Raw genomic sequence first — 24,830 nt, forward strand, 5'->3', positions numbered from 1 at the left:
GCACATTTGGTTTGTTGGGTGGCACTTTTGTTCAGCCACTCCCAGGCTGTGCACGTGTACATGGGGGCAGAATTGTTTGTGTGTCGTGCACATTACCACTGTGATGTGCAAATGTACAGTAATGGGCATGAGTCACGGACACAGTTTCATGTTGGACCTGTTTAGGGCATGTCACATACACCCTGAGTCCTAGGGGTGATGGCATGTACTTCACAGTGAGACCTGTAGCCACAATTCTGATGTGCACCCACAGTCTGTGTGCATGTTGTGTCTCAGGTGTGTCTGATCAAATGTGCCCAATGGGAGACAGTCTCCACATCCATGTGGTATATGCACCTACCTTGATGGTGTGCGTGTGTCTAAGAGACGTACATGTAGGGCCTGCAGGGACAACAGTGGCCACTACCTGTGGGACTCACGCTTGCCTTGTGGTGTGTACGTGATACGCCATGTCCATGGCATTGTCGATGTGGCAATAAAGGGACCCTGGGTATCTGCATGGCAAAGATCTGTGATGCCTGGGAGACATCAGGCCTCACTTGTCACTGTGGTGTGTGTTTGTAACGTCACAGCAGTACATAGGTCGGGTGACACAGCCAGATGATTGGCCATTGCACTACATGGGACTCATGTGGGCATGTGGAATTGAGATGTGAGGTGATGGTCATGTAGGTGACATATGTGTCCATGCCCAACAGCACACACCTCAGTACATTGTGTAATGTCATTATCTGTCATGTGATATTGAGCCTGGTCATGGCCACATGGGTGGATGAACCGACAATCTTCCTTTGTTCATCTCTGTACTGCAGGGCACCAGCTGTCCATCGACCGTTCCCAGACCTTGAAACCATGCAGGAACGCGACTGCATCGGACGGTACCGCTTCACCAGGCCACTGATTGAGGAGTTGGTGTAGCAGTTGGCACCACATCTGCTACCTGGCCGGACATACCCTACAGCACTGAGCCCAGAGGTGAAGGTGATGGCAGCCCTGCACTTCTTTGCTACTGGTACCTTCCAGTACACTGTGGCTACAGCAGGTGGTATGTCGCAAACTGTGTTTAGTCGTGTGCTACGCGATGTCTTGGAGGGGATGTTGTATTTCCTGGACCTGTACATCAAGTTCCCGAGCCCAGCTGAACTTCCAAAAATGAAGGAGGCCTTTTATACACTGGGGAGGATACCGAACGTCATCGGATCTATTGATGGGACACATGTGGCCCTGATACCTCCACAGGCACATGAGCAGGCATACCGGAACAGGAAACATTTCCACTCGATCAATGCTCTGGTGGTATGTCTTGCAGACATGTGTATCACACATGTGTGTGCACGGTTCCCTGGTTCTGCTCACGATGCCTACATAATGAGGAGTAGTTGCATTGCAACGCTGATGTCACAGATGCCAGCTCAGCGTGCCTGGCTTGTCGGTGTGTACTGACTGTTTATCATTGTGTGTGTTTGTCAATGTTGTATTCCGCACTCCTACAAAACTCAGCTACTTGTTCCTTTTTGTGTGTGTAGGTGACTTCGGATACTCCAACATGCTGTGGTTGCTGACACCCCTCAGGAACCCTGTGACACCAGTCGAGATGCGCTACAATGAGGCACATGGTCAGAGCAGGAGGGTGATGGAGCGGACATTCGGCCTCCTGAAAAGCCGCTTTCGCTGCCTGGACAAGACCAGAGGGGCCTCCCATATGAACCTGCAAAGGTGTACAAAATAATCCTTGTATGCTGCATGCTACACAACATGGCAGTGCAGAAGAAGGTGCCTCTCATCCAGGATGACGATGACGATGACCAACCTCCGGCACCTGTGGCCAAGATGCCAGTGATGATGAGGATGAGGGTGAGGGTGACGTCCGCTCACAGCTCATCAACAACTTCTTCACCTGAATGTGAGTTTCCAGGGTTGTTTTGTCAATGTATGGAGTTAGCCTGGAATGTGTTGTGGCTGCTCTGTTGCTGTCTGAGTGTGTCTGTGTGCCACTTGACTGGATGCGTGCAGTGATGTGTCCATTCAGGTGGTGTGTACTCCACAATAGGGTAGTACTGCTAACATGTTTTTGTATAGGTTTATTGTGACATGTTTGCTGCATTTGTATTGCATTTCTCTCCTGTTTTGCTGTGCTTTTGACTGTGGCTTGTGTCTGTCCTTCACAGGGTCATTTGCCTGTTGTTTGGTCAACACTGACCCCCAACACCCAGAATCCGACACCAGTGTGGGAGTAGTCAATTGCCATCAAGTGATGTGCCACACACCCCTGGACTACAAATCTCAGACACTCTGTGACCGTGTGTCCACCGCAACGTACAATTGCCTTGCAACTATTTTTGAATAAACATGTTGCTGATGTGTAATGAACCTGTGCTATGCTTTGTTAGGTGCGTTGTCTGTCTTCCAACATCTGAGTGACATTTGCTTACCTCACCTGTGGACTTGTTACCACTGACTGTGGATAGGTGTTGTGGTTGTGCATACCTATGTGTTTCAGGTCACCATCATTGTGTGTGATGAGTAACATGGCCATGGTGAGTATGTGTTGTGTTGCCATTGTGGTGTGTCTCCCTCACATGTGTCACGTCACCATGACTCACCTGACATTGGTCACATTGTGCAGCAGATCGACATCTCCATGACACATGACAATTTGGAATCACAACAGAGGCAAGTATGGTGTACTGGTGAGTTTATTTTCGAACATGTGTGAGGAAAGTGCACAGGATGGTGGGTGCTGTACATTGGTTTTGGAATCCAAAGTTCACATTAGAGTTGGAAGTGCTGTTAGATGAAATGTCCAGAGTAAAGTCCACAGTCATCTGCTACATTGGCCCAACATGAACCCTCCATGTCACGTGGGCGAGTTGTGTGCGATTGAACAAGGTGAACGGGTTGCGCACAAAGGACATCGTCCAGAACAGGTTTAGAGGCCCTGGGGGATGTGCTAGGACATCTGCCTCTCAATGTCCTTCGGACGACCCCTCTTCTTCCGGGGGGGGGGGGGGGGGTCCTCAGGTGCAGGCCTCTGCGGTGCAGGGGACTCTCCTCCTCCCTCCCTGTGGCGCTGGCAGATGCTGTTGCAACAGATGTTGTGGCCACACAGGGAGGTGTGGACAGGTTTGTGTTGATCTGGCGGAGGCATTATAGTATGTCCCGATGCACCGCAGTAAGGGCATCCCACTTTGCCTCCATGCGGGCATGGTGGGCAGCCTGCTCCTGTTGCATGTCCTTGAGGATCCCCACTACCTGGCCAAATCCTCCGGTGCTATCCTGGTACGCATCTATGATCATCATGCAGTTCAGACCCCTCTGCAAGATGTTGATGCTGCTGGTGCTGGTGCTGCATGATGACTCACACCGGAGGGGCCAGGTTGGTCGTCATCATCCGAGGAGGACAGAGACAGAGTCAAACCAGAGAGCTCAGTGTCCACCAGAGTCTGGGACTGGGAATCCTCTTCATTTGGTGCTGGGTCCCCAGCACCACATGTGTTTGGAAGAGACACAAAATGTAAGTTATGTTTCTACAGGCATCGATGGTTCACAAACATGATATTTTCTACTGTACGAACAGATGCCTGCCTGTACACTGCTTTTTTCCAGCTTGTCACGGACAGAGTTTGATATTGTTGTTGCCCATTTCCCAGCAGGGCCTTGTGCTCCCCACAACAGAGGCCAGTGTCAGACATCTTGTCAGTCCTTTCCCACTCCTTGTGAGGCCAGCATTATTCAGTGTATGCTTGCTGGGCCATGTGGGTGGGTGTGGATTGTCTGTGACTGCAATTCCCATCATACTCTTGGCTACACCCCCCTTCCCAGCATGCCCATACTTCCTCCCTATTGACTCTGCTTCCCTGTGAGGGGGTGTGACAGAAATGGCAAGATGGCTGACTGTGAAGTCCTGGTGTTTGATTGGCTACAAGTCCAAAGAGAGCCCCTGTGCTTCACACAGCAGCACACTGTACGGGGTATCTTTTGCTGATATTTCACAGAGGTGTGGGTCAATGCATTCTACCCGGTGAGTTGTGGGGAGTTTGTGTTGAGGGGGGGTGTCTCCACATGCTGGTGAGTATGGTCAGAGCTGTCAGTCCTCCTTCCCACCCGGCCAGACATCCCACCATGAAACGTGCTTCCATTGTAGGGCGTGCAAGTTGTCTTTCAGGATGTCAGTCAGTGGTGTCCTGCTTCTGATTTGCGCACAAGCCCTACCAGGGCCTTGTGCTCCCCACAGCAGGACCCAGTGTCAGCCATCTTGTCAGTCATTTTCCACTCCCTGTGATGTGGGCATGTTTCAGAGAGGTGTTGATGGGCCAACCAGGAGGGGGAGCATTATCTGTGACTACAGGCCCCATCATGCTATTGGATACACTCACTTCACCTGCATACCCACTATTCCTTCCTGTCAGTCAGCTGCACTGTGAAGTAGTGTGTTTGTGGGGGCAAACTGTCTGGCAGTGTCGATTTAGCTTTGTGCCACTGCCTTGCTCTATTTGTTTGTAGGTTGGTGCATGTAATTACAGAGTTCCAAGTCACTATGAGATGGCAGGTATTGTGTTTGTCTGACTGGCATACACATCTTGGGATGATTAATGGTTACTGTGGCTTTGCTTGCGGTGCATGGTTTCACTGTCCCCTTGCCACATAATCTTGGGTATGTTGTTTGTGTACTCACCAGGCTCTGGTATGTCTGTTAGCCCATGGACGCTCTCTGGTGGTAGGATGTTCCGCACCTTCTCCTCCCAGGTCCTGAAGTAGACTGGTTTGGCAGGAGGGCCACCGCCGGTGCACTGACTCAGGGCGTGATCTTTTTCGATGAGTTTCTTGACCCTCCTGCACACGTCATACCACCTGTTCTGGATATCGTCCTTTGTGCGCCTTGCTGGTGCTTGAGCGTTCTCCTTGTCCACAATCCTCGCCCACATCTTTGTTTTCTGTGACATAGGGGTGCTTTGGACCAATGTACCAAACAAATGTGGCTCTACTCTGATGATCTCGTCTACCAGCACTACTAACTCACTATCTGTGAACTTTGGATTCTTCTTTGGGGGCATGGTGATGGGTGGTGGTGGTGAGGGATGTGTGTGTGAGGGTGCAAGTGAGGGTGGGCTGGTGTTGGTTTTGCTGACTGTATGTGTGTGTGCTTTTGGGCGAGTCGGTCTGAGTTTACACACATTGCATCGTACTGCGCGGGTCAGACATCGTGGGTACAGGTCGTCGAGTTCATTCTGGGTTTGTGTCGGTCGGTGAAAATCACGTCAGTTTTCCGCTGGATCACTATTTTCCCTGCGGCTCGCTTGTACGGCTTGTATTCCGTACGTGTCGGTTGTAATTCACACGCGTTGCATCATACTGCACGGGTCGTACAGCGCCGGTCCGTGTCGGTCGGTCTCCGGTCCGGGTCCGGGTCCGTGTCGGTCGGTACGTTTTGCGGCCGGAATCAGAATCGCCCCCTAAATTGTAAAAATGTTACGGGGTGTATATATAAGCAGTAGGTAGAAAATTAAATTATGACAAAATAGGAAAGTAAAACAATAAAATTAAGTAAAAGGAAAATTGATAATATAAGCACATAGAAACTGCCACAATATACTTCAATATACGTTACGGAATGATGTAAATGAGGCTCAATATAGAAGAAATAAGGTGTGAAAATGTTCAATTGGCAGAGCAGGAGCGTTAAAATATTCCACACGTTGAAAAGCTTCTTAAAAAGATTACAAACGTTGCTAGTATATGCGCATTAACAGTGTGAATCCTAGCTTGAAAGGTTCCTTTCTGAAGCGTAGTGTTGGTAGGATATGTGCCATAAAAGCATAATCCTAGAATGATTTGCCAGGAAGTAGATTGTTCAATGAAGGACGCAGTACGTAGAGCGTCAAGAATGACGTGAGGGAACTTCTTGACGAAGCACGTAAAACCAAAGAGAACGGCAGGAAACAATGTTTCGGAAGGCGGCAGCAAGTAGAATCCGGTAGCAGAAGGATTCAGACGAAGGATCAGAAAACAGAATCCGGTGGTAGAATGATGCGAAAGCCGCTGCCAAAGAAAATTGATGGTAAACAAAGTCCTTAAACTGGCTCAGCTTGAAGTAGATTAAAGTAAAATTAAGTAAAAATCAAAGCGTAGCTTGAAGATAGAAAATCTCTTCAGAGAAGAATGTTCCAGAATCTTCCAGATTGGTGAAGCGTAAATATCGCTCAAAACACAAGCGCTGTACTCCTGTGGAAATGTGCTTTTCAATGAGCACACCGGTGCAGGGGTCACCCTTCTCTGTCCACGCGTCATTAGACCAACAAATCAGAGATTGGCACTGAAGCTGGAATTCAAATAACAAGTTTATTAATCACTCATGAGTGGGACTACGTCCACACAGCACTCTCAAGTGCTGCCTGGGGTAATACATTGAAGTCACAAAACACAGACCTTATATACAGAGTTTGTTGCAGAGTAAGCATGTAGTTACAAATAGAAGGTATAAGCATACACAGGAATAACTACCGACAAACATGGGCAGATGGGAGATCACTAAGTCAGAAAAGTGGGCGGGGGCGCAGGAGTGCTTATGGCAGCACTAAGAGATTGACAGTTGAGTCGGAGACCAGGTGTTCTGGCAGCTACAAACTCTTTAGAATGCATATTGCTTTTAGCTGAGTCAGGAAGTCAACTAAAATAGACAGCACAGGCAGGGAAAAAGATGGGCAGCAGAGGATGGGAGAATTACAAAGCCAACAAAATGGATGCCATAACCAAGATGGGTTCAGCTTATGCTAACAGTAATTATTTCAGATTTCCACAGACGACCCTTTTAGCATATGCTGAGGACATCTTCCTATGCTTTTGAGGGAGTACGGAAAACATCGTGCACATCTATCTGCATTAATTCAGTAATTTCTTGGTCCATTGCCAAGCGAGCATTTACATTTGTGACATTTTGTTTAGTCGGTATACGTGAGGTACAAGTAGAAATACATAGGGAACAGAGCATTGGGCCAGATTGAATACATAGGCAACAAGTAAAAAGAATCGCAAAAAATATACATAGGGCTGACAATAGTTTCCAACCCCATACAGTAAACATGTTCCATAGCCATCCAGTCAAAGTCCAAGTCCCTGAATCCTGGTGGATTTCAGTGGCTATTTCGTGCTTCTGCTCATGATAAGGAAGAGTAAAGTAATGATGTTCAATGGGGACAGGAGTAGTAGCAGTCAGTAGATTTCTGACAGGAGCTACTTCCTCTACAATCCATGTTATTATAGCAACAGTAACAACAGTCAAGGTAAGTCCGGTAGCAATCATTGTTCTTTTGCTACAAACTCTTGCAGCAGTTGGTTTCTTCTCCTTAGGCATATTTATTTTGTCCACAAACAACAAAACAGATGGTGCCCTAAGGTCCTGGGCAGACGTTGGTTTCTTCACTGAGATTGAGATGAGTAGTCACTAAAAGGTTACCCCCCTTTGTAACTCAGGCTTTCCCTACCCAGGACAGTGGCTCAAACAGTTTTTTTCAGCAATGAAGTGTCTTTCTTCCTGGGTCGCAGCTGATATCGAGATGTACCAGGAATCGTGTGGAAGACTTCCTCAGATCCTTCAGGTGACGTGGCTTGTCCTTCCTCTGTGACCAGGATATCGCGGTGATCTGCCAACGCAGCTGGGCTCACTAGGTCTTGCAACACTTTGACAGTGTGTCGCATGGACCCAGTTCTTCCAGTTCGTCACTAAAACTGCAGTCCTGGTAGCCAATAGTACCTGCTCCAATCCTCGCCACCTCGGTGCTAGGGAGCTGGTCCTCTGGAATTACTTTACGACCACAAAGTCACCAGGGCCCAAGCAGTGGCCCTCACCTTGCGACCTGTCTGGAAGAGTCTCCCGAACCTGTTGATAAATAAAAGACAAACTGTCAGTCAACTGAGACAAATAGTCATTCATCAATACATAGGGTAATTCATGTATAGGGTCGGAGGTGTTGGATTTAAAATCTAACACCTTCCCTATTATCTGCACAGACTGGAGTTGGAACATCTAACAAGTTACATCCCATGTCATGAAAAGTTGATATACATATTTCCTTTTGTGCAGTTTTAGTAGACACAAAACTTGACACGAAGAACGTTGAGTCAGAAACAGCCTAGCTGTTTCTGACTCAACGTTCTACGTAACTTGTTAGATGTATTACTCTGTGTCTGACAATTATTAAGTGTATATTTACAGCATATACTCGTACGTCTCATAACATTTTCTATGCCAAGCTGTTATCTCTCTCTATTATCTGGTACTTGCAGTGTATGAGATTAATTTCAAACAAATGTATTTGGCTTTACTTTATTAGAGTGCCGGGGTTTCTCTGTTTGTTTTAACCTAGAAAGACAGTCTGCAGAATTATTAATAACCCCAGGAATATAATCTACCTCAAAATCAAATTCCTGGAGACAAATACTCCACTTCCTAATCCTTGAGGAAATAGAATCTAAACCTTTTTTTGAGAAAACTTCTTTGAGAGGTTTGTGATCCGACAAAACTTTTACTTTGGTACCCCAGATCAGATTCTTAAATTTCCTTAGAGCCCAGAAAATAGCTAATGATTCTTTTTCAATTACAGAATAGTTGGACTCTGGACCTCTCAGACACCTAGAAGCACAGGCAATCAGTGGCCTGCCCTGGAACAAACGCTTGCAGTGAAGGAGCTTTCATCAACTCTTGTTTTATGAAACAAAATTCCTTCCCACACTCTTCAGACCACTGAAAAACGACACTCTTAGCAGTAAGTTTCCTAAGGTTCTGAGTTTTGTCAGCATAACCAGGAATAAACTTACTATAGAACTCGACCAGGCCAAGAAAAGATAAGAGTTCCTCTTTATTGGTAGGCTCATTCATGTTCACAATAGTATCCACTAATTCTTTCTTTGGGAAGACACGATGTCTGGTAATACAATGTCCAAGATAGTTTACCTCCTCAACACCAAAGTTGCATTTCTCTCTCTTTAACGTCAGACCTGATTCCTTCAAACGTTCTAACACAGCACACACCCTAGAGTAATGCTCAGACTTGGAACTACCAAAAATCAATAGATCATCTTGATAGCACCTGACACCACTAATACCTTTTAATATCCTAGACATGATGCGTTGGAAAACTGCAGCTGCAGATACAAGCCCAAAAGGCATCCTACGAAATGCATAAGTGCCCATTGGTGTCACAAAAGCAGTTAACTCTTGTGACAACTCATCAAGTTCAACCTGGTGATAGGCTGATGCCAAATCAAGTGTGGTGAAAACCTTTGCACCCTCTAAGGTCCCAATCATCTCATCAATGTTGGGTAACGGAAAATGGTCTAATATCACTTCTTTATTGAGAGAACGCAAATCAATGCAAAGCCGAAGCTCACCATTGGCCTTCTTGGCTACCACAATGGGAGCCAACCATTCCGTTGCTTCCACCGGCTCAATGACACCTGATTCCACTAACCGTTCAATCTCTTTCTTTATCCCAATTTGTTCGTTGACAGGTATTCTTCTACACTTGGCAACAACTGGAATCGCCCCTTTTCTCAGACGAATGCGATGTCTATATCCCTTGAGACATCCAAGTTTGTCTTCAAACACCTCCGGAAATTGTTCTGCAAACATCAACCCAACATCACTAACTTGTTGAATTTGAACTTGAGGAACCATGTTAGGATTGAGAGTAACCCCTAAAAGACGTTGATGAGGCCACCCTAGAAGCGCATCACCACGTTTAGCTACGTACACCTTACCCGCAATCATTCGTCCACACAACTCTATTGTTGCCAAAAAATATCCTAACATTTTAATGGTTGTCCCACCATAGCCTTGAGGTGAAACATCACTTTTGAAAAGTTTCGTAGAGATGCTGAAATGTTTTTTGAAAATATCCTCATTAATCATTGTTAAATGAGAACAGGAATCAAATTTGAATTCTAATTCTACCCCTTCAATATTAACCAAATGGGAAGGATGAATTTCTTCTAGAACATCAACTTGAAAAGTTACTACTTTGACTTGAGGCTGAGCCTTTGTTGTAAGTTGGTCTCCTTTCCTTACTTTGCTTTTACAACACCTTGCAAAGTGCCCCTTTCTTCCGCAAGTACTACACACAACCTTAAGAGCAGGGCAGAAAGGTGCATTAGCCAGATGCCCTAGTCTCCCACATCTAAAACATGTTGGCTTGCCAAAACTATTGGGCACATTTTCAGTAATTGGGGTAGATATATTTTTCCCTTTGACTTCCAAATCATTTTTTCTTAACTTGACATACTACCTCATCAACATTAGTGTTAGTAGACACAGGTTTGTTTTTTTCAACACTCAATTCGTCCACACATTTCATCATGTGTTCAATCGTAATTACTTCATCTAACCATAATTCCTTACTAATGTTATCATGAGCACATTTCAATACAAACTGATCTCTTATCCTCTCTTCAGTAGCACCTCCAAACTTGCATGATGATGCTAGTTTTCTTAAGGCAGAGACAAATTCTTCTACTGATTCATCTTTCTTTTGGTCACGTAATCCAAAATGATACCTTTCCATAATGGTGCTTAAGCGTGGAAGGTAATGATGGTCTAACTGTAGCACACATATTTCATATTCATTTAAGTTTCTCTGCTCTGCGGCAGTGAGTTCAGGTAAATGTTCAAGAACTTTTTGACCTTCACCTCCTAAACAATGAAGTAATAAAGAGTGCTTGCGTTCTGCACTTAGGTTGGTTCCACAGACTCTGGCGTAGTTCACAATTTTTTTTTCCACTTTTGCCATTTTATGCTTGGCTCACCAGGACTTGTTAAAAAAATGGAGGTTGTGTAACATTCTGCATTTTGATCTGAAATACAACTGGACTCAAACAGAAAGGTCACTGAAATAGGTTATGTAGGTGTTAAATATCATTAACAAAGCAAACTTTACTAAACGAGTAAGTTGGAACTCATTTCCCAAATGACACCTATATACCTATGTATATCCAATTATTATTATTATTTTTATTTTTTTATTTTATTTTGTTAATGTGCTTACATGAGTTATTTATCCAGAAAGTATTATCATGAGTCAAATACTACTAGAAAGAGAATACATTTGTAAGCCAATAACATGCTTTACCATAGGTCTACTAATCTGGACTCAAACAACAAAATGTAACATTTCTATCATAAGTGAACTTGCTCCCACCATTCATTAAACCTAATGTACAATTTTCTAGTATTTAATGCCTATGCATGAGATAATACATAAGACCTCCCCTGTACTTGAGTTTCATCACCATAACAAAACAGTCTGAATTAATCATGTGACATATAAGGATGCTACTAAATAAATCAGCAAACATTTACATTTGGTTTCCAAAAACACGCATTATCTTACTAGCGTGTGACTCCCTGCGATGTCTTTAACAGTATTTGTCTGAGCTCACTCTTTGTTCGCCCAGAAGCATGTACGCGCGTACATCACGTCGAAAACTAGAAGAAAAAAAAATGCACTCACGATGTAGACGTTATGATTAAAGTCCGATGAAACATGACGAAAACTGAAGATACAGCGATTTTGAGACTGTCATAAAATCGCATGTACACGAAAACAAGCACGCAAACTCTAAATGGAGAAGTGTTCCCTTCATTCGCATCGCGCATGCGCCATGGTGACAAAACAATATTGCCGTCTTCAGAGCACTTGAGGCATGTGCACAGGATTCTATGTTGACGTCACTGGAACGCAGTCTTCCGGATGCACGGTTGTACTACGTCACTGGACCGCAATTTTGCGCTAATCTCCGCCCCTCCCTCAGATCTCCTCACCTTCCTCTGCTTCACTTCCGAGGATGAAAAACAGCTGCCGGAGAAGTATTATCTTCTCTTTGTTCTGAAACTGCCGCTGGAGGAGATCACCGATTCGAGAAAACTCGATCGTAGGAAGAGACACAAATTGAGCGCTGGATGTTGAGGTGATATTTCTTTACTCTCACGATCGTCGCCAATAAAATGTAGTGTCTTCAGGGAAAGAAGTAAACCACATCGCAGATTAAGATAGACATGGTCTATTCACCTCAGCCATCAACCACTGAGATCCAACTGCCTTTTCATAGAATTTCTATGTCAGTTCCTAAACAAACGTTCCACTTGAAATAATGATAACCAGATATTCTCAAGCGCTTAAAGAGACAACACAATGTCACACCCGGGGCCTGAGATCCGGAGGTAAGGCTTGAGATCCGGAGGTGAGGCCTAAGATCTGGAGGTGAGGCCTGAGATCCGGAGGTGAGGCTTGAGATCCGGAGGTGAGGCTGAGATCCGGGGGTGAGGCCTGAGATCCAGGGGTGAGGCCTGAGATCCGGAGGTGAGGCCTAAGATCCGGAGGTGAGGCCTGAGATCCGGAGGTGAGGCTTGAGATCCGGAGGTTAGGCTTGAGATCCGGAGGTGAGGCCTGAGATCCGGAGGTGAGGCCTGAGATTCGGAGGTGAGGCCTGTGATCCGGAGGTGAGGCTTGAGATCCGGAGGTGAGGCCTGAGATCCGGATGTGGGGCCTGAGATCTGGATGTGGGGCCTGAGATCCGGATGTGGGGCCTGAGATCCGGAGGTGAGGCCTGCGACCGGGAGAGGCGGTGGCTTGACAGCTGGTGCAGCCCGGGCCTGGCTGCGGGCGATCCTGCTTCTGGGGTGCCCCGAGAGGTGCGGGACTGGCGTGACGAGGCACCTGGGGGACTGAGACATGCCGGCCTCGGGCTGCGCTGCGGTCTGGCGGGATTGGGGCCGCCGTTGGACGTGAGGTGGAGCTGAGGATGCGACAGCTGTGTCCGCTGCCTGCCCGCCTGCCGGCTCTGACTGAAAAGCTGGAGGTGTGGCGGCCCAGGCCCGGGGCGGCTCGGGAGTGCGGGCGGAGACGGGGCCGAATGCAGAGGCTCCTGGGTGGAGAGGGCCCAACATTCACCCAGCAGGCCGGGACCCTGGCGGCCAAAGTGAAGAGGAGCCGCACGGCGAGGGTGGCCCCATGCGGCCTATCGAGGTGAGCCAGTGCAACCAATGACAGAGAGATTCTGCCCCTGAGAGGCTGCTGAGGGATCCTTTGTGAGTCCGCCTCCTACAGCCCGGCCGGAGACAGCTGGGCGTGTCCTGGGTTCTGGGAGGCCTCCCTGCTACGATAGGCCCCATCTGGACTCTCACACTCCTGCCAGTCCCTGCCCCTGGGGAATACTGGCGAAGGAGCAGGATGGAGGAAGAGGGGAAGAACCTACTGCTGTTCACCACCTCTTTGCTGGCTTGGCCACGGGAGGGTGAGGCCTTCCCAGGCGGGACCAAGAGAACAGCGGCAAGGATTGCACCCTGACAGGAGAGATGCAAGCGGGGATCCCAGCCCGGGCAGGTGAGTGATTTTTTATCCAGGACATCCAGTGGGTAGGTGCTCTTTACCCCACAGTTGAGGCGGACTCCTGGTGGGGGCGACTGGCACTGGTCCGGCACTACCGACTGAACGTTGCGTGTTCAGGGGCCGGGCTACCGATGCAGGGATGGGCAAGGATAAGTCGGCCCGCACCCCCGCTCCCAACACTATCACCCAATATACCACCCAGCACCTACCTACCCAGCACATCACCAGACAGACAGGCCCCAGGCCGAAGGTGACACTGCTGGAGAACCTTCCTGCGCAGAGCTCCTTGTGGCCATCCAGGGGTCTCGTACCACGCTGGAGAAGCAGATTAAAACGGTCTCAATGTGAACCTGCTGAGAGCGGATTTGCGGAAAGTGCCTGATAAAGTCTCAGTGGCTGAAGGGGACATTACACAGCTAAAAGAAGAGGTTGCCTCGCTAAAACTACAGGTGACACAGTTGTCTAACTCTACAGGAGCGCTGGAGCGCAGGGCTGAGGAGGCGGAGGGTCCTGCCCACCGAAGCAATATCAGTGTCCTGGGAATACCTGAGAGGGCCGAAGACGGCAAGACAGAATCCTGTAAGAAGCTGGCTTTGGATATACTATACCAAAGTGAGGTATAGTGTGCACAGAGTCCAGATTAGATAGCATCTTACTCTATTTGTGGTAGTGTGGTCGAGCAGTAAGGCTGTAAGGCTTTATTAGAGGGTAGTGTTAAGCATTGGTTGTACACACTCAATCAGCAAATTATATCACACACTCAAAGACTGAACTTCAGACCAATTGGTTTTGTATAAAAAAAATATTTTAGTAATTTTATTTTCAAGAACCAAGCAAGCCTGCCATGTATAGCAATAATACTTTACAGTAGTAATGCAGTTTTTAAACAGTTTGAATTGCAATTGTATATGCACTTTGATTTTATTACAGTAGAGCTACTAGTAACGCAATGCTTTTGAAATACTGTACATATAATTTGTATTGACTATTTAGTGCAATGTCAAGTAGATTACTTTACAGATTACTTTTCTTACACAGTGCAGTATACCTGGATACTGCACTGGGCCATTTCCTGTAAACAGGTAAGCAAAAGCGTTTTTGTTATTTAGTTACAGTTTTAAAGAGTTTCATAGATTTTCCAATTCCAAACTTTTCACAGAAAAACAGTCAATGTTATCCTATGGAGGAAAATAGGATTATCGGTTCAAAGGTAAGTATTCGGTTGAGGGAGTTAGTATTCTGGGGTTAGACTCGGGGGTCCCACAGGGTCAAGGATGCACTCTTGTTACACCCTCAGCGGCACTAGGGTGGTGCAGAGTGCTGAGGTCCAATGTTATCCAAAGGGGCAAGGGGGCCTCCGGTTGGTGGTTGCTTACGTGCAGGCCACAAGGTTGTGGGAGCAAAGCTCCTGGACTTAAACTCAGGGCAAATGGGGGTTCCAGCCAGCACAAAAGGTGCACCCTCAGCGGCACTGGTGCGGCCGGGTACAGAGTGCTGTTTTTGCGTCGGGGGCCCTGTAGCTTTCAGTGGGGAGTCTCTGGTTTGCATAGACTGGTCCCATGGGGCGTCGGTTGCAGGGATGCCTTTTAGGGTTGGATCTTCTTACCAGTTCATGGTCGCGGTTGGTGGGACCTTCCGGATTTAGGCTGCAGGTGTCGGCTGGAGGCTTGAGGCAGGTCTGAGATCACTGGATCTCGGGTCTGGATCACTGGGTAGTCCTCCTCGTGGGTTGGGCCACTCGAACTCCGGTTGTGGGCGTCGGGTGCAGAGTGGGGCAGACTCGCAGATTTTGCCAGAGCTGGAGTCTGTGGGGTGAACAAATCTGGTGTTAACCAGAGACAAAGTCTTTGGTTGGAAAGGTAGGGCAGGTCCTCAGCGTTCTTGAGATTGCTGGCTGCAGGACACACTGGAGTTTCGCTTCTGCAGGTTTGAGGTGGGGACAGGCCGGTAGGGCTGTGGCCAAGTCTGTAGGGGTCCACCTCTTGTTAGCTTCGGTACAGCTCTTTGGTCCTTCTTTTTTTGTAGTCGGTTCTTGTCTGAGGAGGCAAGGTTTGGGGTGCCCCCTAAATACTAGATTTAGGGGCGTTACAGGTAAGTAAAGGTTGGGACCAATGGTTCCTTTCCGTGGGGTGGGTACACCCCCTATTATACCACCTTCCAGTGGGAGGGGCCTCACTCTAATTGGCTGGGTCCCCCATCTGCAAGATTGTGGGGACTGAGAGTTGTGCTTCACCTTGCCTCCCCCACCTCAGGGGTGGAGTTAGCAGAGGTGGGCACACCTCTCTCCCTCTTTCCCACCAGTTCAAAACGAGTGGGGACCAGTTGCTGAAAGCAGTAAGTGGCCTGGGGAAGCTCAAGAAAGGCAGCAAGCCTTTGAAGCTTCCCCTTCGTGAACTCTGCCAATCCTGGGGGAGGAGGCTTAGTACCTCGTCCCAGGATGTGCATTGTTTCAGGCCGCTGAGAGCAGCAGGCTCTCGACCTAGGGGTCTAGAAACATGTCTGGTCAACAGCTGAAAGCGCAGCCACTCAGCCTGGACACTAGTGGTAGGTCGTTTTTCAGGGGGCATCTCTAAGATGCCCATTGTGTGCATTTTTCATTAAATCCCACACTGGCATCAGTGTGGGTTTAATGTGCTGTGAAGTTTGATACCAAACTTCTCAGTCTTCAGTGTAGCCATTATGGTGCTGTGGAGTTCGTAATGACAAACTCCCAGCACCATATGCTCCTGATGGCAGCACTTCACTTACAGTGTCTAAGAATGGGCTTAGACACTGTAGGGGTACAGGGCTCATGCACCTGGGCCCACGACCACTGGTATAGTGCACCCAGCTAGAGGGGTGACTGATCTATGCCAGGGCAGTGGTTTGTAGGCATGGCACACAGAGGTGTGCCATGTCGACACTTCACTTTGTTCTGCACCAAGACACGCAGCCTGCAAAGGCAGTGTGTGGGTGTAGTGGTACAGGGCCTCTAAGGGTGGCCCAAAAGTGCTGCAGCCCTTAGAGGCCTTCCCTGGTCACAGTGCCCTGGGTACCTGTGGAACCATTTACCAGGGGCTGACCTGTGGCCAGAGATGCCAATTGGGTTTTGGTTTCAATGCAGTTTTAGGGAAAGAACATAGGCCCTGGGTACCGGATCGGCAGGAGCCCAGAGCACATTCAGTCAAAGTGCATCAGCATTTCAGCAAAAAGTGGGGGCAACAATGCAGAGAGAGGGCACTTTCTCACACACAGTGGATACGAGATCAACTCTGCTCCAGAGGCCTCTTGAATATGTTCGTGGTGGAGAGGGCGCAAAGGGCCCTGGTTCCCCCCCACTCCCACCCCCGGGAGCTCCCCCAAGGGCAATAATTGCAAACATCCTGAACTACCAAGCTAGAGACTGCATTCTACGAGCAGCTAGGGAAGCCCCAGACCACGCTACGACAACAGTAAAGTGTCTATATACCCTGATTATACTAGACAGGTCTCGGAGCAACGAAAGACTTTCCTCGGTGTCCAGCAGAAGCTCAGGTAACTGCATATGCAGTACATGCTACTCTACCCAGCCAAGCTGAAGGTGACCCCGCAGGGGAAGGACCACTTCTTCGAAACCCCTGATGAGGTCTGGGAGTGGCTGGAGATCCGAGGGGATGCTCTCCACCCCCGGGAGCGACGGGGGATCAAGGCAGATGGGGAACTCGGACGCCCAGCAGGGCGAGGGGTGCTCGCTGACCATCCGAGTTCACAGAGAATCACCGTGGCTGAGGATGGAACCATGCAGGTGGAGGCCCAGGTAACGGGAGTATCCTCATCGCCATCTGTGGGGCGGAGATCGGAGTCGGCCCGGCTCCAGCGGCATTAAAACCCTCGGAAGAAGTGATTCCTGAAACAATCCTAGATACAGACCGGGCCATACAGGACTCTGAGTGAAAATATGAACTCTCATGTTGTGGGGTCTTAAATTTGAGGATCTAGACAAATACATACACAACGGCCGGGGGTACCTCTCTGGGGAGGGGAAGAACTTATGTTGGTTTGCATTCCAGATAGGGATATTGGATTTTACAGAAACACTGGGGGGCTAGAGCCCTCTGGCACATAGGCCCCACATAATGAGGCACCTCCAAGTTGAAATATCTTGAACTATTGGTCAAGTTTAGCAGGGAGGCCATATCCTTTGGGGAAGTTGCATGGCCCCGTTTGGGCTGAAGGGGATGCTGTGCACGTCCTGGCACAAGCACGGGGAGGGCTTAACCATATGCACTGTTGCAGGTCATTTGCCAGGGGGATGGGGACGTTGGGATTTGTTCACGTTACATGTTTACATATGTGTTTTACAGAATGGAATGGTGAGGCAGGCTCTGTACGGTACGGGGCCAAAGGGCATAGGCACAGAACACTATCATGACAATGAGCTGGAATGTAATGGGGCTTGGCACTTGCACGAAACGCTGTAGGGTTCTCACATTTCTCCGAAGGCACCGCGTATCTGTGGCTTGCCTCCAGGAAACTCACCTAGATGACACCGGTGCCCATAGGCTGGTGAGGAAGTGGAGGGGACAGATATTCCACTCATCATACTCTACATATGCTAGGGGTGAACTTGTGTGGGTGGCACCAGGGACACCGTTTTCACTGACTTACATGGAGGCCGACATCAATGGTAGATACATACTGCTGAGAGCTAAGATAGATGTCCGAGCCATAGTCATATTCAATATATTTGTCCCGAATGTGGACGACCCAGATTTCTACCAATCCCTTCAAGAGGTGCTGGCGTCAGATTTGGGCACCCCGATTCTTTGGGGGGTGGATTTTAACTGTGTTCTGGATCCGGAGTTGTATAGGCACCCCCCTCATCGGGGTATGAAGCACCAATGACAGAGAGACTCAGGGAGGTAATGGGGAACCTAGGCGCACAGTACATATGGAGGATTAGACACCCCTCTCAGATGCTGTACACATGTTCGATAGAGTCCTAGTTGTGACCTCAGGCATTGACTTAGATGTGGAAGTGACCCATCAAGCTCAATTCCTTTCTGCCCACTCTCCGGTTGCTTGTACAGTCCATTGGATTTACCACGAGTGTGGAGTATGCACTCGGACATACTGGAAGATGTAATTGGCAGGCAGCATATAGTGGGGGAATTGAAGTACTACATGACAATTAACTGGGAGGGGGCAGACATGACCAGAGCTACAAAATGTGAGGCTTTGAAAGCAGTGGAAAGAGGGGCTTGCTTAAGCTTGACCTATGGGGTTAGTGGTCAGCTGCACTGATAGTTAGGAATAGAGGAAACAGCGTCAGCCAGAGAGCAGACCCAGGACCGGGTTGACCCCGATGTCACGGCCCAAGAATAATAAATCCGGACACACATTAGCGACATTTGGGACTGGCTTGACAAATATACACTTAGTCAGTACCGACAACGTCTACACAGGGAGGGAGACAAGTCAGGCAGCCTACTAGCCTGGATCCTCCGCAGAGAACAAACCCCGACCCCAATAGTGGTGCTACAGGCCCCAAATGGGGCAGTCGTACACGCCAGAGCTGCTATCTTACAAGAGCTGCAAAGCCATCTTCAGACCATTTATTCTGCGGACCCAACGATATGCGTGGATTCCTATGCTTTATATTTACAAAGCATGCATCTAACAAAGCTCCCTGCACAAGCCATAGAAGATCTCGAGGCCCCGCTCACCGCGGATGAAATACAGGCAGCCCTACTAATGCCCTGCTTCTAAATCTCTGGGGGCTGATGGATTCCCCCCAAATATTACAGAGCATACACTGACCCGCTGACCCACACTCTCTTGCAGGTATATCAGGAGGCCTTTGATAAAGGAGTCCTCACCCCTACCATGAGACAGGGGGAAATATACATGGTTCTGCAGCCAGGTGGGGACAGCTTCGAACCCTCCTTCTATTGTCCAATCACCATGATCAATACAGACGCGAAAATACTATGCAAGCTCCTTGCTTTTCACTTGGGACCTCAGATTCCACGCCTCGTGCATGAGGACCAATGCAGCTTCATCCGAGGCAGCAACACTGCGATGAACTTACGTCACCTAACGCATGTCATGCAGGAAGTGAAACACCATGAGGAGGAGATGGTCCTCGTGTCGATAGACCTAGCAAAGGCGTTCGACACGATAGACTGGGGATACCTCCTACAGGTTCTCCAAACTGTGGTGTTTGGACCCTGGGTCAAAATACTGCACACAGAGCCTAGGACGCGGGTGAGACTGAGAGGGGCCCGCTGTTAGGTTTGAAAATCCCATTCCTGCTATGCACTTGTTTCATGTTATATTAAGTTAGCATTGTGTGGCTAAATAGACACCATGTGTATTCATGTTGTGCAACCCACTGAGTTATCCCCGTAATGTGCAAAGCTTTAGTTATCAAGTGTGATTCCATTTTATATTTCGTAATCCCTATTCGGCTGCTTAGGCTGTGCCTGAACAAGGCCTCATTATTTGCAATTGCTTGCCTCAGCAAAACACTGTATCTTGTTATTATTTTCTCTCCTGTTCAAAGCTGCTTCCTGACTTACTAATGAATAGGCCATTCTGCCCTCGCATACCTATCTGTGTGTGTAGTTCTACTCCCATGTTAGGAGACGCTGAGACTCAGCGCGGTAACCTTGAGTTGCAGATAGCATGTACCTATCTGGCAGGTGGCAGCCCATCCGTCTGTACCTCCTTTGTTAATGTTCGGCCCAGGCCGGTAACTTTCCACTGTGGGCGTGGTTGGAGGCTCTTAGGAAGAATGATCATACATTGCAGACTATTAGGGGGTCAGTTCCTCGGCAGACATCTTAGGGGGCAGGTCAGATTTGACTCCTCTACAGAGTATTGCTAATAAAAGCTTGCTTGTATTCTCTACTGTCTGACTGAATCTTCATTACTTGGGAAGGCATAGTTGTAAGTTACCCGGGTGGCCCCTAAGGGCCACTTCCTTCAGATGGCACCCGTACAGGGACCCCACAAGGTGACCCGACTCACCCGCAATTGGGTTGCAGGGTCGGGCAGATCGGGGTACCCCACACGATGGAGCTTGGTTCTCGCAGCTTCCCCGTCGGTCTGATCGGGCGACTCTTTGTCTAGTGGTCACCGGCTGAGGTCCTGAGAATGCAAAACCTTGGAGTTGACCGTTTGGTCCGAAGAGTCGGCAGTGGAGAATAACTTGATTCGACCTGAGTGCACCAGGTGAGTGATTGGATTCTTGGAGAAATGGCACCATTCTTGAACGGCACGAGCCTACGGGCTGTGTCTTGGTACAGTCTCCGGACATTCTTGGTGCACTTTTCGGACTGCCTTGCTTGAACATCAATAGTCCACGGGCTGTGTCTTGGTACGGTCTTCAGGATGTCTTGGTTTGAACCTGGTGGGTTTGCGGACCCTTTTAAAAGACACAGAGTGTTTGCGAACAATCTGCCAGGCCAACTGGAAATTTGGTCTACTCTTGAAAAGGCCTGGGGCTAGAGCCTGTCTTCTTGAACTTGGTACAGTCTCCGGACTGCAGGGAGCGGTCTTCGAACTGTTTTGGTTCACTCTTGAATAATTGTTCTTATTTATTTTTACTTTCATTGTGTTTGTTGGTGTTATACTTGACCGTTGGAGACAGCACATGTGTCTTATATTAAGATGCCTTGTCTAAGTAAGCTGGGGTGTTTTGGATGTCGGTGTTGTTCTACTGAGGCTCGACTGGGAGAGAGCCAGCCTGCGCCTCAGTAGGGTACCCCAAATTTTGACATATACGTCAAGCACGGTATTGGTCCTATTATGTTTAGCACATTGTGGAATAAATATACGAGGGACAATCCTGAGTTACAATGGCCACTCACTGGATCCTTTGATGAACAAAAATTGAATGTTTGCAGGACAAATTGTTCGCTAAAAAGAGCAGGCAGTCGATGTTTGATTCTCTAAGAGTATGGCAGAAAGAAGCAACGTAAAGGCGTATGAGAGCAGAGAAAGAGGACCAGAAGAGACAGACGCAAACGATAACGCAGAAAGCAGTGGCCTATGAAATAGAAAAGATAGAGAAAGGCATAGAATGTGCAGATAGAAAGTTTCGATTGCAAACTGATAAATGTTATGTTACTAGAGAGGAAGGGGATGTTTCTGTTGAAGAGCTATTGGATTCTCGTCCTCCTCCACCTTATGCTCCTGAGCGGAGATAACAATATCACAAAGAATGTATCCTTTAGACTAAACTCTAAGCCAAACCAATACTACTTACCACGTCCTCCACTGCTCCCAATGGTCTCACAAACTCAAACCACTTATCATTCACCATACACACGAGGGGGATATAATAGTAAGCCCAAGGTTGCAATACAAAATTATAAAAAATAGATCTATTTATTGATCATGGTAGTAAAAGGAATACATAACAAAACATGAATCACTTCATGAGTTAAAAACAATCTAATGTACTTATTTTAAAAACAAGCTTTGTTAATCGTAGCACTTGGTAGATGGATTCACAAACGTTATTACTAATGTTCGTCTGTGACAAGGCTAACACAAAATCTGTAAATAGTTAATGAAAATATGACACAATACACAGACAATACAGCCTAACAAGAGAGAGTACACACAAGAGACAATACACTTTGTCATAGACAAACCACACATCCGTGGTAACACAATAATAAACACTAGAACCTGATACTGTAGAATGAATTAGTAATCTGTAGTTCCAGCCTTGTCACGGATTATGTCATGAAGCGTCGACTGTATATGTGACTCTCTTAGTTAATTAATACTGTTGGCAATAGAATGGTGTTTCAGGATGTTGAGTAGCACCCGTGCTGCGGCATTCTGCAGAGACTGCAGTTTTAGTAGTTGGCATTTGTCCACTCCAAGGAAGAGCGCGTTGCAGTAATCGATTCTAGAAAGAATCAATGCGACCACCACAGTTTTCCTAAGATCTTGGGAGACAAATGGAAGAATTTTACGCAGTACCTTTAGGAGGAAGAACCATGTAGAGGTCAGGAGATTGCACTGGCCTGCAAAATTCAAACATGACTCCTAAGTTTCTAACCTTACAGGCCAGTTCAGGACACCGCCCAGCCTCCGCTAGCCACCATAACTGATTCCAGATTGATGGTCCCTTTCCGAACTCCACAGCCTCTGCTTTATCAGTATTTAGTTTGAGGGAATTTAGATGCATCCACCCAATAATGTGTTTCAGACAGTTGTGCAACCTCCCCGCCACAGTTTCTACACTCGAAGATATTGATATTACTATCTGAGTGTTGTAGGCGTAAGAGACAGAGAGAAGACGTGTGCTTTGGTCAGTTTAGCCAGAGGAATCACGTATATGTTAAACAGGGTCTGTCATAGGGCTGATCCTTGCGGGACTCCACATGAGAGGGAGAGCGCCTCCAATGTCATGTTGCCCCAGCACAACCTCTGTTCCCTAGAGGCAAGAAACGAGGTAAGTAGGGTTACAGCCATCCCTTTAATTCCTATCTCCTTCAGCCTCTGCATTAATACTCAGTGGTTCACAGTATCAAATGCTATAGAGCGGTCCAATAGGATCAGGATGGGTCTCCCTCCACTATCCATCTGTTACGTATCTCCTTGGCAACAAACCAAATACAGAGATAGTGAGGGAGCCTGGCTAATGACTTGGTCCATACACATAATATTGTGAAACCTAGTGAGTCATATATGGAGCAGGTCAGCAGCCCTGATTTGAAGAATGATCTGGATCGTATAAGTAGTAATGAAATAGCCAATCTTTACACCACATTCGATCAAATAGTGCCCCTGGCCCTAATGGGCTTCCTAATGCCTTATTCCGTGCCAATATCGGTATGTGGGCCGATGTGTTGACCTCAGGGTTCAACGAGGTTTTGGCATCGAAAATTGCCCTTGTATCATGGGAAGGTAGCATCTTGCAGCCCATCTATAAAAGCGGCCCAGTTGACAACCCTGCTAATTATCGGGTTAGTCGCCTTAACTTATGTCGACGCTAAGATCTTTGCCTCACGTTTATTGATTGACCTGGAAAATTGGCAGCACAGCATGGTATAATTCCACTCAATCAAACAGGTTTTCGTAAGGGCCAATCTACCATTACCAACCTGCTGGCCCTCACTTTATTAGCAGAACAGGCAGTTTTAATAAAACAAAATCTATATATTGCTTTTATAGATCTAGAGGCAGCCTTTGATTCACTTCCTCAAACCTTATTATGGAAAAAACTGGTCGGCTGGGCCATTCCACGTAATTTGCTAGATGCTATAATTTTTCTTTACACCAAAACGTGGGTCCAGGTCAAGGTAGGTGAGGGTGGTACCTGATCACAAAAAGTTAAAACCTATAATGGCCTAAAGCAAGGTTGTGTCCTTGCTCCTTGCCGTTTTAATCTATTTCTGTCAGACCTTCTCCAGCACCCAGAATCTGTTAAAACCCATCCCCCAAAATTAGGTGAGGGGCAACTTAGCAATTTACAATATACAGACGATACTATTCTGCTGAGCGAAACCCCGATAGGTCTACAAAGATTGATAAATGCTTTTGATGATTATATCTTAACGAATAGCTTGGAACTGAATGTCAAAAAAACTAAAATCATGAAAATCGGCCCGGCAAAATCACAGACCAACTCACGGAGGGCCAGCGGAGGGCCGATTGAAGTGGTAAAAACAAATAAACATCAAGGCATTTTATTTGATAATAGAGTTTCGTATAAAAATCGTTTTGAAGATTTAAGGGCAAAAACTGTAACCCTAACCCATGCCTTTAAATGTCTTCATAAATCGTTAAGATGCCAATCATATGATCATCTTCATAAAGTTATGAGAGCAAAGCTACAGCCAACTATTACATATGGCTTGCCTATCACCAGGGGGAAAGATGCAAAGCTATTGGCTCTATTAGTTATCAAGGCTTATAAAACAATATTTGGGATCCCCAGATCCGTTGGCCAAGCAGAAATAAGACTGGAGTTTGGCCTCCGAAGACAATCTATGGTGTCACAAGGGTCATTTTTGAAATGCATGTACTCTTTGTTTTCATCTGACCCTGTTTCCTTAGTGAACATCTGTTGGCTTGAACTAATCAAATCTGCCTTTACCTCTACCTGGAGCTCCTACATTGCATCTTGCCTTCAGAGTGTTGGTCTGCTCTTAGGGCTCACCGAATTGACAATGCCCAATTTTTAGAAAAAATTCAAAAAACAAATCAAGTCAACTCCCTTAATGCAGATAAATCAGCTCTAGCGGCAAAAACACACACATGGTTTGTGATTAATTCACATCAGTCTCTGCGAATCCAACCATTCCTGAATGCCTATTTCTCGGCCCAAATAAAAAATACATTTCTAAAAATTAGATTGAGTATAAACCAAACTATGGAGGGTACACCGACCTGGATTCAGCGATGGACAAATACTAACTGCAGACTGTGTGGGTGGCCACGTGAAACCCTATTACACATAGTGTGTGT

The sequence above is a fragment of the Triturus cristatus genome, chromosome 1_2 (genome assembly GCF_964204655.1).
Source record: "Triturus cristatus chromosome 1_2, aTriCri1.1, whole genome shotgun sequence".
NCBI lineage: Eukaryota > Metazoa > Chordata > Amphibia > Caudata > Salamandridae > Triturus > Triturus cristatus.